The following is a 13,708-nucleotide window of genomic DNA, read 5'->3' as shown; positions in this document are numbered from 1 at the left end:
TTAAAACCACGCACACAACAGTTACTAGTTTCAAGTTCAAAAGACCCATGAAATATTACAAGGTTATAGTATATGGATGCATAGTTTTAAAAAGTACTGATAGAGATGCACGACCCCAAGGCACTCCACATCAGCTCTCTGCATCCCTTAAATACTGGAAAAAATAAATATGGATTGCAGTACAAATAAAGATGCTACGTGCTTTCTGACCTGACATGGTAAAGCACAACAGTTTATTCAACCTTCTTCTGCTTACAGCACTGCAGTAGTGACATGATACAATAGGTTAACAAACTGCATCCCACAAAGAACAACCAAGATCTTGGTAAAGTTTAATTGATGAAACCAGGCAGCACACACCAGTCTCATATTCATAAGGCTTGCGTAAGCTCTACAACAGCTGTGTCCAAAGCAAATTAAGGGGGAAAAGAAGTGGTACGGTTATGACACCACACTTTGTATCATCATAATTATTCACCCCACGTTCCCACAGACTATATTCATCTGTGGCACAGAAGATTCAAGAAACGTGGTCCTGCAGAACCCCAACAAGAATTGCTACGCAGGAGAACAGTCCCCCCAAACACCTCTGGAAAACTGAAGGTCCCAAAAACAGGTCACCCTAAAGCCATTCCACTGGCCAGGTGTCTCACATGAGTTCAGATGCCACACAGCAGGCAGCGCTGAAACTTAAGATAAGCCAAGAAATCAGAGAAAGTCATTAGCCCTCACCCATTACAAAAAAGACCACTTCCATTGGCGACCTTTCTAAGGTTACAGCCTTACAGGAGATAAAGGGCCTGGGGAAGCAAAGTACTTGTGAACTGACACATTACTGCTTTCTTGATTACCTGCCCTCAATTAATACAAAAAAGGAAAATGGACATCAGAATTCACTGTTATTAGCAAGCAGGCAACAATTAATTGATTAACAACTTCTTCCAAAAGACAGACTATAAATACAAACTGAAAAAAAAGAGATAAAAGTGCAATCAGTTACTTCTCAAGAGTATTATTTTTAATTCTAACTTCCACTCTTTATTATGCTACCTATAATCTACCTTAGAACTTGACAACATGTAAATGGTATCAATAAAATCTATGGTTGCATTGTTCTACATGGCTTGCACGCATTTAGTTTGGCCGACACGGACATCCTAGTCAAAGAAAAACACAGGCTGAAATCAAACAGGAATCCATTAAGACACAACCCAGCGCAAGTTATAACCAGACTCAAATGACTCGAGATTACACTTATTTTAAGGTAGGGTCGGTATTAAATAAAAATTTTAAAATTACTAAAGCATTAAAATACCTAATAAAAGTTTGTTTTCTTTTTTCCTCCAATTAAGTATCTGGAGGTGTGGGAACAAAATGAAAAAGATAATTAAGTTCTTCTCACGAAAAACCACTCTAGAACACCACATGAAATTCATGCCAGCATTACTACATCAATGAGCCATGGGAACTATAGGGACAAAAACCAACATCACCACCACCACCACCAAAAAACCCACAAACAAACAAACAAACAAACCAACCAACCAACCCCAAGGTCCCATGAAATAAAACCCCAAAACTCAATTGTTCTGGTCATATCTGCTTTTCTTTATTCAGCAAGTTGCCATTCACACTACAAAAGAAAATTGCAAGCAGTTTCATGCAATAATATTTTTCATCATTCTTGGGAATTCGGGGTGCCTTGGGAACAGGGTAACACCTAATGCCTAGGTTTTTTCCACTTGGAAACAGGAAAAGTATATAAGAGTAAATTTTAGGGAGTCCTAATATGCACAGCACGAGAAAAGGACAGCCGAAACCAATGAAATCAGTATTCCATGTTCCCAACCTTCCCGCAGAGACTATGCCATTAGTTGGTTTTGGGTTTTTTTTTTTTGTTTGCGTTTTCTTTTTTTTGGGGGTGGGGTGGGGTGGGGTGGTGGTGGTTTCCTTAATCCTCTAATGCCTCTTTCACAGCTCTACAAACCTTACCGACAGATCACTAAGAATGGACTTCCCCAGCCACCCTCATGCCACTATTCAGAGCAGGGAGCACGCTGGTACTTGGGGCACAGACCTATTGAGCTCCACAGCAGAGTTGAACTCTTTAATGCAATGACTTGAAATGAAACATGCAATTCCTTAGAGATGTTCACAGTTAGTTGATGAAAAACAGCAAATAATTTTCTTCTCAGCAGACGGATACTCAGAGCTTTCAATGAATTCTGCAACATTTTACTCTCGTGCTAATGAGCAGCCACACATTTAGGCCCCAAATTTAATAACCTGCAATATTAACGTATCTACTTTCAGTTGAAAGAACTGAAAATTGAGCAACTGCTCTAATAAATCTGTGTAAATACCTATAATTCTTTAATCATCTATAAAATAAAAGCAGAATGACACTACGAAGTGGCATGTGTGCTTTATGTCCAATGCACAGGAGAGTATACATTTATTAAAATCAAAATTTAAAGAAAGATAAACTTCCATCTGGATGACTGAGAACTCTCCTCATTTTCAGAAGGTCTTTGCTACAAGTTAATTTTCAGGCTTGTCAGTTTTCTCTTTAGCCATTTAAAACTGTATAGTGCTTTTGAAATACACTGAGTATTCACCGATTCAAAGGAAACTGGCTTAGTGAAAGCTAATACATCTGAACAATGATAATCAAGATAGAATCAGAGCCTTTAACAAAATCAAGTGTTTTATAAAGTTATCAGAAAAATTGGCAGAAAGTACTGTAATTTTTTTTTTAGACATGGACCACAATTGTTACTACAAGGGCTGATAATCAAGTTAGAATCAGAGCCTTTAACAAAATCAAGTGTTTTATAAAGTTATCAGAAAAATTGGCAGAAAGTACTGTAATTTTTTTTTTAGACATGGACCACAATTGTTACTACAAGGGCTGAAATACTAATCCTAAAATGGCCAAAGCAATTCAGTTTCTCGCTTAATAGTCTTTTTCCAAAATAATCCTAATCCAACCAGCCCATCCCTTCTCATCAGTCATCTCTGCAGTCTCTGCCTTCGGCATCCTTTTATCAAATAAAGACATAAAAATCAGATAGCATACTTTTACTGCAAGTATCTATCATATATAAAAAAAACATTCATGTTTGTACTACATTCATATTTTAAGTAATTTACAAGTAACCGATTTTGGATCATAGAAAACTAAAACTAGGCATCAGAGCAGCAAAACTGCATCCAGAGAACTGAGTTACGGTTCTCCTCTCAGTGGTAGTGAAAGCCAAGAAGGGGGAGATACTGTACACCTGGATCAGTTCCCTGATCCACTTTGGCCTGTAGTTTTGCAATGAAGGGTATAAAGCCGGGAAGTGAAGAAGTGAAGACGGGGGGAGGGACTGAGCTGCTTAAGCCAGCACAACCACTGTAAGGAAAAGTCACAGGATTGCAGATGCAAGACTGTATAGGGCCTAGAATTAGAATAAAACAAGACAAATGATGCAGCTTACATATAAAATATTAAGCAAAACTAGGATATGCTCACACATGCTACCCTGCACACACATATGTACTATCAGAACATTTATTAATAATTAAAATCCAAATGCCCTCAGAATCACTATTGCTTCCAGTATACACATTACTGTTATTAATTAGCTTGATGATGACATTTGCATAAAGAACTAGCATCATCTTCTTGTACATTAGTAAAAGCAAACACCACCACATTAACACGAAAAACAAAAACATGTACTAAAACTAAAGTATGTCCAGAATGGGGGACAGAGAGATTAATAGTAGCTTTTTTACTCACATTAATTTTAAGAACTTCCTTATAATTTCCCAACATCTAAGAACTCTGTATTCACTCACCTCCACCCCCCAAGATTGTTTCCTGTATTCTTTCCCTAACAGCTTGATGGTAAAATAATTCCCCAATTTTTCTTCAGTTTCCGTATCTTCCAGCTATTAAATAAACCTAGGATTATGATTTTTCTAGTTAAGTAAAATCTCCTTGTGCCAAAAACACTAACCCTTCCCGCTGTGCTGCCACTCACCAAGCCACTGAGTTAAACATAACCGACTACTGAAGCATGGACCTACCTGCACAAAGTAGGCAGTTGTGGATAAATCTCTTTATGTCTACATCTATCCCCCACAGGTCACTATGAAGATTCTATTTTGTAAGAAGCTAACTTTCTAGTTTTTATTCAAATAAACTTGCAAATTTGAATTTGAAAGCCTTCTGGTCCTTCTTTGAGAAGTTCACTTCAAGAGAAGGTCTAGCAACACTCAGCTCAAAGCTTTAGCTAAGTCAAGGTCCTGCCATACATATACCCCGGTACCTAATGACTCTAAGCCACTTTCCACAGTAGAATATTGATCTTAAGATGCCAAGAAGTACAAATGTTTGCCCTCTCTTTCTTACACACACTTCTTGAGAAAAGTAATCACTATCCTGACTGCATTTATTTAATTTTCCTGACTGGCTGTCAATATTATGAATGCTCTGTGAAGTCAGTAATCATTCATTTATAACAGGCGCTTTTTTCAAAGCTGTTTTCCCAACCCATTCTCTATACTTAATAATTATACAAGCAGGGCAGCAGTTAGGCATCGTGTTCCAAATACATAAAGTCTAACCAGCACCAACATTATTCACACAGCAATAAATACAGTGGGACAAACTCAAGCTGACTTTCATGAGTGAACACGCACAAAAAGAACAGCGCAACATTAACATACTGTTTCCACCACATTCAAAATACGTGATTAGAAGTGCAACACAGGATATACTCCACCACTTTTCCTGATAATCAGTGTCTCTTCAGATACTCAGTCACAGAACTGAGAATTACTTCCCCCACTGTAAATTTCTCCCTGATCAAACTGAACAAGTTCTCATCAGGTGGGAGTCTCCTGGGTAGTTTCGCAGGGATCCTGGATACTACAAATCCCTCTACTGCTTGCCAATACTCCCCGATCATTTCACTGAGGTTTTCAACAAACATCATTTACTCGGCCGAGTAGTCTGAAAGCAGTGTAGATCTAGCATTTGATTTGAGTGCCTTGAGTGCATATGGAGTAGCATTACAAGCAGCAGGGGATATTCCTTAATAGATGTACTCTTAGTCATATACACTGCCAAAATTTTATAGCGTAGATATACTTTTAAATGTATTAATCAAAATTCTACCTTTACTCACATATGTAAACCCTCATGAGCTTCAGCCCCTTAATAGAACACATGGATGAAAGGCTGCCGTTTCCTTCATCGCAACACCAAGAATTAAAAACAAATTGACAATAAAAAGAATTTCAACAAAGCGTATTTTTTAAAACTATACTTTTAAAGTTTATGAAACTTCAATTAAACTTTTTGCGTACTTCCACAGCAGGCATGGTGCAGGCAACAGTTTAAGCCTCCTCTCTTCCACCCATATGGCTCAATCCAGACCCACGGCAGTCAAGGTTTCAATGAGAAGATTCGTTTAGGCTACGCTCTGTCAATCTATGACCAACACTTGCTCATTCCACCACTGGCTACACCAATGGTGTCTGTGCTGTGGACATCTTTCAAATTGGAAGTGGACCAAGACCACAAGCTTGGTTGTCAAAGCTACTGATGAGCCATAGCAAAATACTATTACATCCATACTTGTTACAAAAGGACTGTATTAATGCAGATGAGCATCGATGATGTGCTACCCTCAAGCAAGCAGAGAGCTTCCAGGCTGCTGTAGGTTTTACAAGTTTGGATTCTCTTACTCATCACCAACCTAACATGATGAATCCGTTATGAAACAGAGTTATACCAAGTATCTAGGTTAATAATAAGCAATCGAGGAAATATATAGTGGATAGTCAGAACTCACGAGCAACTAATGGAAAACAAGATTACCAGGGTATTTGGGTACACCAATCACTGTTCTAGGTCCCACAAAAGTAGAGAGACTCACAAGATATTTGGTAGTATATAGTGTCCCTCATGCTAGTACTAATAATCACCACTTAGTAGTAACCATGTCTTTTTATAATCAAGCAGCAATGCCTTCCTCCTTAGGTAAGTTGACAACACTTTTCAACCCCCTCCTCATTAATTCTTCAATGAATGGGAAGAGTTTAGACTAATGGAGTAAACCAAGACAGTCAAAGTTTACCTACTCTACCTACAAGTACATTCAAGCCAAAAACGATCCAAGCCAAAGAAGATAGCAGAGAAGGTACAGAAAAGAATTCAAATTTTAGAGAAAAACTGATGGGAGAAAAGCAAGTGGATGAGCATACCAAAAAAATTCAGAATAGATGGAAGAACGGCAAAGCAGCTGTGAATATTATGAGAAGGGGACAGAGTGGGAAGCCAAAGAAGGCAGAGAAACAACATTAAAAAGTATTTGAAGACCAAGAGAGAAAGAGAATGATGTAGAGCATGAACAGGAGACTTGGAAAAGACAGAGAGGAAAAAATTGTTTAGGGAATAGGTAACACAATGAAAGTGGCAGAGTATTTTAAAAGGAAAAAATGGGAGCTCAAAGTGTTTAAGCAAAACAAGAATGAATGACTTAGTGCTTAGGGGCTAGCTTTGATTAAGCAGCTACATATCTGGAGGTTCCTGACACTCTGTGACATCTTTAATATAAACCATTACATTGTTTATAGTGAGTTTGCCTAGACATCAAATTAACACTTATTTTTTAGTCCCAAGCTGATCACAGGTTTTGTAGGTTGCTGCCCCCTCCCCCCGAATTTTTACTAATATTTCAAAAACAATGATTAGCGATTTATTTTTTTTTTAAGGGAAGCAAAAAGGCTGGCAAAAATACACATAAATGTTATTTCAATTTCCTAAATTGAATACGTGGCATAAAAATCCCCAAATAAGACAAAAATTCTTTGCTGAAACACTGAGAGTTATTGTGGCCAATTTTCCTGGACTGACTCAAGTTTCTTTTATACTGGCTCAGAAAGTTTAAGCTAGTTGTTTTAAGTAGGTTATTACTGAATTGCACTTTCAAAGTACAAGCTAACCTTCATTCAGAAGAGTTGAAGTCAATGGGTTTGCTGAACAGTCACCAGAGAGAGCTGCTGTCCATGTTTGTCCTGCCACTTGTGAATACTGACCTGAGGTAGTGAAGAAGTTATCAGGATACCTTTGCCACACACCTTCTGCCTAACCTTCTACCGTTAGATATGAAAGACATAATTGTTACTTTTCAAAGTGTTCTCCAAGGGGAAGAGGGGAAAAAAAAAAATTGGGGATGGAAATGTTCTTTAAAAAAAAAAAAAAAAAAAGGAAAAACCCAGAAACTGTTAGTCTTCAGCTTTCTATATTTATATAAACATAACCATATGTCCACTTTCAGGATTTGTGGTTGTTTTGAGGCTTGTTGGTGTTTTTTTTTCTTTTTAGGCACTGACCTGTTAATTTAGCTAGGTGCGTAAAAAAACAACCCAATACTATGCTGGGAGACAACACTAAAACCCAGTACAATCAGATCACACTTTGGAGCTCCCAGAGCTGTGTTAGAACATCCTTAGTCTAAGAATCAAAATATCCACAAACTTAAAGATCTCTGAATTTTAACATCATGCTCCATTACAAACACAAGACTGACTCTACATGAAAAATATTTGCTGTTGGGTTTTTTGAGACTCCAGGATTAGTAAGCAAGTATTACTCCTTACACCTTTGCTCAATTCTAGCTGGTAATGCCTCCAGTGCTGAATCATCCATTGGTTCCTTTCAGCTGTTACCAGGAGGAGCTGTACACCAGAATTAGTCAGGCTTTTCTGTAGACATTTGAATAGCAAAAGCTACAGGTACAGCAAATGCAAATCCAAAATAAGCTGAACTTGCATACCTGCTCAGCTCCTCTACCCTAAAACACATCACGAAGAGACAGGAACACCATGTCAACAAAGACATCTCATTTTCCAAGTGGTTTCTCAAATTACAGACGTAGAGTAAAGCTACACAATAGTGTACACTTAGTGCTCTGCTGGGTCACCCTACTGCTGTCTTCTTTTCTTTTAAAATCACTAGCAGGTCTTCAGGCTGGTTTTCTGTGTGTTTTTAATTGCCTAGCTGGTCTCTAGGACCCTGCCATTCTCCATCCATTCCTAAGTTCTTAGTAGAGCACTGGAATTCCAAACGTCAACAGAGACACAAGTCTTGGCTCATTACTTCAGCTCTGTCATGCTATGCTCATATCACTTTTATCTTCTACTTTGTTTCTGTTAATTTTAGAGAGAATGATGGATTACACTGCAGCTTCAACTTTATCTTGCTACATCATGTGCAATTTTTTTTTTTTGCATTCTAAATTAATGGCAAATATCAGAAAATGGCAAGACTAGCAATTTATAATGAACATCTCACGGTTTTCAGGTTCCTTGGATAGCAAAAATATAAAATCCAGAAAAATGTTCGCAAGTCCCAGGCTACTAAGAAACACCTTTGCAAAAAAACCATGATGGCCTGCTGACCTAAGACAGAAGAATCCTTAAGAGGATTATTGTCTTGCTTTTGGTAAGATTCTTATCAGATCACAATTTTTTTCTGCATGACATGAGAGGCTTTTGCTCTATAACGTTTATTAAATATAAGAACACAAACATGTCACAGCAATCTTACAGTTACTTTCCATTCTAACTGCAGTCACAAGGCAGTTCAGGATTTGCATTGGAATTTGCTTTGTGCATTAAGCACATCATGAAATCATGATAAAATTATATAGCTGTACGTGCTTCCTGTAAGAGTGCAAAAATTATAACTTGCTTAGTAAGTGCTCTGAAACTGCCATCCATCCAAATAAAAATATGCAACATTCATTTTGCTCAAACTACAGAGTTGTTCTATGAAATTAATTCAGAAACACTTAGACACTTGCAAAAAAACTGATCCAAGAGCATAGGAAACCCAAAACAACTTTCATCCAAACGGGCTCAGGATTCCTACTCTGCTTGATACTGACCCACTAATTTATCCCAGAAGTCACAGGAGTACTTCATTCTCCAGTGAAAGAAGTAATTAAGTGAGAGCTATTCTGCGTATGCAACCCACTGTCTAAGAGCTCAGGCTTATATTTAAAAATATTTGCATTTATTAACTGAAATAATATACATACATATAAAATATAAATTCTATAGTCCTATTCATACATTTAGAAGAGTTTAATTGAACCCTGAAAACATAACTTCCATTCCCTTCTCATTTGGTAGCATAAATTTAGTCAAGAACATATTCTACTCTATGCTAATTTACCACAATAGTCTCCCAGTATTTTCCAGTAATGCACTACGCAATCCGACTGTCCATCATGTGTTTGCTCTCTCATTCTCTCCGTAGAGGGAGCAATGTGTGTAATGGAGTAAGAATTTTACGGAACTGCACATGTGCAAGATGCTATGTCTGTGTAAGAAAAAGACAAGATTTAACAAACATACCCCAAAATTATGATGGAAGATGCGGAAGCAAACTGGGAGTTCATTCTACAGTCCCCAAACAGACCTCCCAGAAAGCTCACGTGTCCTCCTTACTGCAGAAGCTCCAGCACGACAGAAGAACAAAATTACTGGGTTTGGCCTTCATTATTCATTTACTCTTCTAAATACTAGTTTCAGCCCACTGAGATCCTCTGAGATCAGAACCTACACCTCAAGCTGGATTCAATGTTATGCCAAAAGCAAGCTGGGATTGCAGGGGGAGATGCATCTGCAGCGGCATGTCCCTCAGAACACCAGCCACAGCACTCACTGCTCATCTGTGTTTCCTGAGCACAAGAACATAACCCCCACTACATCCCAGCTGAGCCACGAGAAAACACAGGAAAACCTGAAGGTACATCCTGATCTACGCACTGGGATAACACCTGCTTGCCAACTTAGAAACTAGAAAGCATTACTCAAAAGATGCTACGTGAGGACTTTGCATCCACAAGCAATCCACGTGGTTTATTTGTCAAGAAAGGAGGTTACCACATCATTCCCTCCTTCAAGATATTTTCCTTGCATAAGGCCTTCTAGTGCTTAGGCTCAACCAGCTGCCCTGAGATATGGTCATCTGTAAGGCTCAGACTATGTTATTCAATACCTTATGACAATAACTCAAATTAGTCAAGCTGTTAGTTAAGGGAACGCCCTTTCTCATATTGCCAAGCCCAGTAGATCTGTCTAAATGACAGAAAATAAATAAATAAATCTACTTTATTTTATTTTGCTTTTGCAATTACTATAGAGCTCTCCCACGTTCCCTGCTGCACAGAAATATATCCCCATTCTAGACTATTTCTACAGCAACCTTTTGATCTTCAGATTATTCAGGATCTGGAACAATTCACCAATAGAGGGGAAAAACATGACATTTATACAATACTCCCCTATAACCTGTCAAGTTAGTCTGTGTTACGCTGGATATTTTATGTTATTTGTATCATCATTACACATATCTATGCAAACATACCAGCTGTTCCTTTAAAAATAGGATCTTCTCTATCACAGAATGGCACAGCTCAGTTTTAAAACAATGTAAACAAGAGACTCATTTACTAGTAATTATCATTCACCTTTAGAGTCCACTGCTCTGTTATACCTAAACCAGGTATTTTTGCTAAAACTTGGAAATCTGACTGACATAGAGTATTAGGCCACTTTTCTACCTTTTAAACAGCAACTTTTTTTTGCTGCTTGAATAAATGGGGTAGACATTTTATCTCCCTAACACAAGGTTCTAGAGAGCAAAGACCTCATTTCTGAATATTTGTAATTATCTAAAGAACAACCCTTATCACAGCCTTGCATTACCGTAATGTCTGTAGACGATTTTTCGTATCATCTTCACCTCTGACCTCTTCCAAAAACACTGAATAAAAAAAAAAAGCGGTTTTCTTTTGGCGGAATGTATTTACCTGTATGCATGCATATCAATCATAGGGTTTCTTGTCCCTCAGAAATGCCATCTGCTACTGGACAGACAAATCTATCTGATGATCACTGGGCCTTGGCACCTGAAGTGAATTTCTCTAGAGATTACTTAGCCCCTCTGCAATATCACTACCAGTCCACAAAAGCATATTACCTTTAAAAATAAGTATTTGACCCATTACAAATAAAGAGTTTTGTATTAAGTTCTTAAGATTCATAAACAAGTTTGAGAAAACTGAAAACTACACAGACAAGGTTATGTCATGCAACTAATGTAACCAAAGGTATCGCTCTGCTGCGCATGAAGTCACTTTGCAAAACTCTATTAGTTTAGCCTGTTACAAATATTAACCAGACAGAACAGTTTAGGCATTAAATACAATTAAAACCTTTCCTCTGTGGTTCCCAAACAATACTCTTCATCAACTGCTACCCTCTCTACCTCTTCCAAACTACTCATTAGTTAAGGTGCTTCTCTATTGAAGATGATAAGCTGAAATTAGATTACCAACAATATTTATCCGCAGCTGTACTGTGGTCGCAAACTTCATCTTCAGTTGGCATCCTGGCCAAACTGAAGTCAATGGGAGTGTTACGTTGGTTCATTAGAACTGTGATTACACCTTTGCTCAAATTGGCAGAAAGCCCATCGCTTACTAATCAAGAAAAGGAAGAGCAATCTCATCAGTTATGTATTCCACAAAAAATTAATGGAGAAAAACTCAGCAGGAAAAGTGTGCATTTTGCAGGTTTATACATACACAGGTAAGTCTGAAAGCTTCTCTTCATAAGTGAGGTGATCCAAATGCACTATTGGTGAATTAGCTTAACTTTTAAAAGGCGTTTTTATAGAGTCTTTGCAGGTACAGATCACTGATCAAGAAAGCAGGTATAGTACAGCACACATGGTTTGTATCTGACCATATGAATACACAGAGCATACATTCTCTAGCTTGCCCATACTTTTTAGGAAGCAACAGGCACACTACTAGACCACGAGCAGGAACTCTTTAACTTACACACATCCTTTGAGTATTTAAAGATAGGTCTTCAGGTGCATCCTTTCTTGCCTTCTTTATTTTTCATGAAATATCAAATTCACTAATACATTATTAAATGACAAGTAGAGCGTGCCATTTACAGTAAAATTAGTATTTTAAGTAATTACCTCCGTTGGACTGAAGTTTGTCAAGAGAAGGCAGCCAACATTCTACATTCTCTTTACTTTACATTCAGGCTGTATCAGCAGACACATATACAGTTGGCCCTTTCCCAATCCAATAGCTAACGTGCAGCCAAAGCAGGTCAGTGAAGAACAAGAGAGTTTTAAACTATACCAATCCAGTGGCTTCAGTATCTTACAGAAATGGCAGAGAAGGACTGTCAAAACTGTTGTGGTCACAGACCAAGTTATAACCGTAAAGGCTAGAAAGCAAATACAATCCCATGCCATCAAGTTCCCCTCCCTGTACCTTGCATATTACTCAATTATTTGGTCTCAGGGACTCCGGGAGTAGTCAACTAATCGCCTTCAAGCAAACCTACTGAAGCAGCACTTCTGTGTGCCTCCTTCCTCTGACAGAGGCATTACAGTATCAATCCTTAACAGAAGACCTAACCATCTAGCGAGCTTTACACCCACTCCTCTGTTTCCTGTCATTTTCAGAGGATGTTACAGCTTGTTTCATTTTCATATCAATGCTAGCATTATCTCTTTTGTCAGAAGGGAGTGAAGAACCCAGCTCAGGCATTCCTTTGGCAGCAGAGGCCCTTCAGTTTGAGAGTCCAATTTGGTATTACTTCTTGCCATTTCTCTGAGCTGCTCCTACCTTTGCCTGTTCATGGAGTTTCTCGCAATCATGACTGTAATACTCCTTTTGGAAGCTTGCCTCTTTGTCTTGCTTCTCTCAGTCTGCAGCTGAAGACCTTCTCCAAAACAGCCCCCAGCTTCTCCAAATGCCATCTATTTTTACCTAGGCGCTGCGGTCTCATTCCGGATGCTGCTAATTGGCCCCTTAGTCACAACTGGAAAAGTATCCTAGTTGAGTAACTCTTTCTGAGCTGCTGCATTGAGGAACCTCTATGCCTCATACGTGCATTAATTCAAATGAGGAAGCTTCCAGTAAATTTGTTCCCATGCAAGATGAAGCCCAGAGTTTAATACCAATTAACCAGATTTTAGCCTCTAAGATTCTATAGCAACTTCATTCACACACATTTTTTGAAGTAATGACTTTCCTGCATGAGAGTTTTATGCATTTAAAGTTCTAAATCCTGTAAGGAAGCACCACATAAAACAGGAGATAACCGTAGCACTGGAGATCAACTGTACTCTACCTCAAGATGAAGCCCAGAGTTTAATACCAATTAACCAGATTTTAGCCTCTAAGATTCTATAGCAACTTCATTCACACACATTTTTTGAAGTAATGACTTTCCTGCATGAGAGTTTTATGCATTTAAAGTTCTAAATCCTGTAAGGAAGCACCACATAAAACAGGAGATAACCGTAGCACTGGAGATCAACTGTACTCTACCTATTCACCAGTCTTTCTCCCACACACACATATTACCTAGAATCTGTAAACTGTAAATTTGCAAGGATCTACTTAAAAAAAAAAAAGACACATGTAAGGTCTTGCAAGGATCTACTTAAAAAAAAAAAAGACAGAAAACCCATGTAAAGTTAGATTTTTAAAGAGTGAAACAAGCAATGACAATACACACACATAAGCAACCCATTCTGAACCAGGTGTTCTTCCACGCAGACTTCTTTCTTACATACATGACATAAAACAGCTGGCTTCACAGC

General features: G+C 38.2%; 1 protein-coding gene across 4 annotated transcripts in view; it reads right to left on the bottom strand.

Moving 5' to 3' along the window:
- Nucleotides 1–13,708, bottom strand: part of PPP2R5E (protein phosphatase 2 regulatory subunit B'epsilon) — a 70,674-nt gene that overhangs the window by 32,600 nt on the left and 24,366 nt on the right. The window contains exon 1 of one of the 4 annotated variants that reach the window (XM_019470511.1): nucleotides 12,726–12,759. The exons of the other annotated variants lie outside the window; for them this stretch is intronic. The gene's annotated coding sequence lies outside the window, so the exon portion shown is untranslated. Of the gene's footprint in view, nucleotides 1–12,725; nucleotides 12,760–13,708 lie in introns of those variants that run through there. 4 annotated transcript variants of the gene reach the window in all.

Source organism: Aptenodytes forsteri, unplaced genomic scaffold (assembly GCF_000699145.1).
Source record: "Aptenodytes forsteri isolate BGI_AS27 unplaced genomic scaffold, ASM69914v1 Scaffold479, whole genome shotgun sequence".
Classification (NCBI taxonomy): Eukaryota; Metazoa; Chordata; class Aves; order Sphenisciformes; family Spheniscidae; genus Aptenodytes; species Aptenodytes forsteri.
This window is presented reverse-complemented; position numbering and strand designations above follow the sequence as displayed.